Source organism: Leptodactylus fuscus, chromosome 10 (assembly GCF_031893055.1).
Source record: "Leptodactylus fuscus isolate aLepFus1 chromosome 10, aLepFus1.hap2, whole genome shotgun sequence".
Taxonomy (NCBI): domain Eukaryota; kingdom Metazoa; phylum Chordata; class Amphibia; order Anura; family Leptodactylidae; genus Leptodactylus; species Leptodactylus fuscus.
Window position 1 is genome coordinate 47,254,408 of NC_134274.1, and position 3,966 is coordinate 47,258,373.

Consider the following 3,966-nt stretch of genomic DNA (forward strand, 5'->3'; position numbering starts at 1 on the left):
TTTCTAACTGGGAATTCAAAATGCGCAAGGCTCCCGGAAAGGGACGTGGACGAGGCCGTGGGCGAGGTCAGGGGAATGGTTCTGGGGAGCAAGGTAGCAGTGAAGCCACAGGGCGTCCCGTGCCTACTCCTGTGGGGCAGCAAGCATTGCGCCACTCCACAGTGCCAGGGTTGCTTGCCACATTAACTAAACTGCAGGGTACAAACCTTAGTAGGCCCGAGAACCAGGAACAGGTCTTGCAATGGCTGTCAGAGAACGCTTACAGCACATTGTCCAGCAGCCAGTCAGACTCTGCCTCCTCTCCTCCTATTACCCAACAGTCTTGTCCTCCTTCCTCCCAAAATTCCCAAGCTTCACAGAACAATAACCCCAACTGTCCCTGCTCCCCAGAGCTGTTCTCCGCTCCTTTCATTGTCCCTCAACCTGCCTCTCCACGTCACGATTCCACGAACCTAACAGAGGAGCATCTGTGTCCAGATGCTCAAACACTAGAGTCTCCTCCATCTCCGTTCGATTTGGTGGTGGATGACCAGCAACCCACCCTCATCGACGATGATGTGACGCAGTTGCCGTCAGGGCATCCAGTTGACCGGCGCATTGTGCGGGAGGAGGAGATGAGACAGGAGTTGGAAGAGGAAGTGGTGGATGATGAGGACACTGACCCGACCTGGACAGGGGGGATGTCAAGCGGGGAAAGTAGTGTGGATGTTGAGGCAAGTGCAGCACCAAAAAGGGTAGCTAGAGGCAGAGGCAGAGGTCAGCAGCTTAGGCGAAGCCAGGCCACACCCGGAATCTCCCAAGATGTTCCAGTTCGTACCCAGCCCCGAAAAACTCCCACCTCGAGGGCACGTTTCTCGAAGGTGTGGAGTTTTTTCAAGGAATGCGCCGAGGACAGATATAGTGTTGTCTGCACAATTTGCCTCTCGAAATTGATTAGGGGCTCTGAGAAGAGCAACCTGTCCACCACTTCAATGCGCCGTCATTTGGAATCCAAGCACTGGAATCAGTGGCAGGCAGCAACGGCAGGACAAAGGCCGCCTGCCGTTCACGCCACTGCCACTGCCTCTGCCACTGCTGACTGTGCTGGCGATGCACTCCAGAGGACGAGCCAGGACACCACTTCATCTGCCTCCGCCACTTTGTTGACTTCTCCCTCATCCTCCCCTGTTCCTGTCTTATCTCCTTCTCCTGCACCATCAAAGGCACCATCAGGCGCTTCTTTACAACAACCCACCATCTCTCAGACATTGGAGCGGCGGCAGAAATACACTGCTAACCACCCACACGCGCAAGCCTTGAACGCCAACATCGCTAAACTGCTGGCCCAGGAGATGTTGGCGTTCCGGCTTGTTGAAACTCCCGCCTTCCTGGACCTGATGGCAACTGCGGCACCTCGCTATGCCGTCCCTAGCCGTCACTACTTCTCCCGGTGTGCCGTCCCCGCCTTGCACCAGCACGTGTCACTCAACATCAGGCGGGCCCTTAGTTCCGCGCTTTGCACAAAGGTCCACTTGACCACCGACGCGTGGACAAGTGCATGCGGAAAGGGACGCTGCATTTCACTGACGGCACACTGGGTGAATGTAGTTGAGGCTGGGACTGCTTCCCAAACTGGCCCGGTGTACCTCGTCTCCCCGCCTAACATTCCTGGCAGGGACACGAGAAGAACACCCCCCTCCTCCTCCTCCTCTACCGCCTCCTCCTCCGCCACCGCCTCCTCCTCCGCCACCGCCTCCTCCTCCGCTGTTAGATTGACCCCAGCTACGAGTTGGAAACGTTGCAGCACTGGCGTTGGTAGACGTCAGCAGGCTGTGCTGAAGCTGATCAGCTTGGGGGACAGACAGCACACTGCCTCCGAGGTGAGGGATGCCCTCCTCGATGAGACGGCAATATGGTTTGAGCCGCTGCACCTGGGCCCAGGCATGGTCGTTTGTGATAACGGCCGGAACCTGGTAGCAGCTCTGGAGCTTGCCGGACTCCAACATGTTCCATGCCTGGCCCACGTCTTCAACCTAGTGGTGCAACGTTTCCTAAAGAGCTACCCCAATGTTCCAGAGCTACTGGTGAAAGTGCGGCGCATGTGCGCCCACTTTCGCAAGTCGACAGTAGCCGCTGCTAGCTTAAAATCTCTCCAGCAACGCCTGCATGTGCCACAACACCGGCTTTTGTGCGACGTCCCCACACGCTGGAACTCAACGTTTCAGATGTTGAATAGAGTGGTTGAGCAGCAGAGACCTTTGATGGAATACCAGCTACAAAACCCTAGGGTGCCACAAAGTCAGCTGCCTCAGTTTCACATCCATGAGTGGCCATGGATGAGAGACCTTTGTGACATCCTACGGGTCTTTGAGGAATCCACAAGGAGGGTGAGCTCTGAGGATGCGATGGTGAGCCTTACAATCCCGCTCTTGTGTGTTCTGAGAGAATCCCTGATTGACATCAGGGATAACTCAGATCACACAGAGGAGTTAGGGATAGCATCCGATCCGTCACAGCTGGAGAGTAGGTCCACACATCTGTCCGCTTCACTGCGTTTAATGGAGGAGGAGGAGGAGGAGGAGGAGGAAGAAGAGTTGTCCGATGATGTGATGGTGATACAGGAGGCTTCCGGGCAACTTCGAATCGTCCCATTGTTGCAGCGCGGATGGGTAGACATGGAGGATGAGGAGGAAATGGAGATTGAACTTTCCGGTGGGGCCAGAGGAGTCATGCCAACTAACACTGTGGCAGACATGGCTGAGTTCATGTTGGGGTGCTTTACAACCGACAAGCGTATTGTCAAAATCATGGAGGACAACCAGTACTGGATCTTTGCTATCCTTGACCCCCGGTATAAAAACAACATCTCGTCTTTTATTCCGGTAGAGGGGAGGGCCAATCGCATCAATGCTTGCCACAGGCAATTGGTGCAGAATATGATGGAGATGTTTCCAGCATGTGACGTTGGCGGCAGGGAGGGCAGTTCCTCCAGTAGGCAACCAAGTTCTCACCGGTCCACACAAACGAGGGGCACACTGTCTAAGGTCTGGGACACCTTGATGGCACCCCCTCGCCAAAGTGCCGCCACGGAGGGTCCTAGTGTCACCAGGCGTGAGAAGTATAGGCGCATGTTGCGGGAATACCTTTCCGACCACAGCCCTGTCCTCTCCGACCCCTCTGCGCCCTACACGTATTGGGTGTCGAAGTTGGACCTGTGGCTTGAACTTGCCCTATATGCCTTGGAGGTGCTGTCCTGTCCTGCCGCCAGCGTCCTATCTGAGAGGGTGTTCAGTGCAGCCGGTGGCATCATCACTGACAAGCGCACCCGTCTGTCAGCTGAGAGTGCCGACCGGCTCACTTTGATAAAAATGAACCACCACTGGATAGTGCCTTCATTTTTGGGGCCACCTGTGTAAAGCACCCCAACATGAAACTCCATGTCTGTACTCAACCTCTCCAATTCCTCCGCATCCTCATACTCATCCACCATAAGCGTTGCACAATTCTGCTAATACTAGGCTCCCTCCACCCTGCTTTCCCACAACTCTGCTGGTTAGAGGCTCCCTCCACCCTGATTTCCACCAACTCTGCTGGTTAGAGGCTCCCTCCACCATGAATTGGTCCAAACTGGGCTGTTTAGCGGCTCCCTCCACCATGAATTGGTCCAAACTGGGGTTTTTAGAGGCTCCCTCCACCATGAATTGGTCCAAACTGGGCTGTTTAGAGGCTCCCTCCACTATGAATTGGTCCAAACTGGGGTTTTTAGAGGCTCTCTCCACCATGAATTGGTCCAAACTGGGCTGTTTAGAGGCTCCCTCCATCATGAATTGGTCCAAACTGGGGTTTTTAGAGGCTCCCTCCACCATGAATTGGTCCAAACTGGGGTTTTTAGAGGCTCCCTCCACCATGAATTGGTCCAAACTGGGCTGTTTAGAGGCTCCCTCCACCATGAATTGGTCCAAGCTGGGGTTTTTAGAGGCTCCCTCC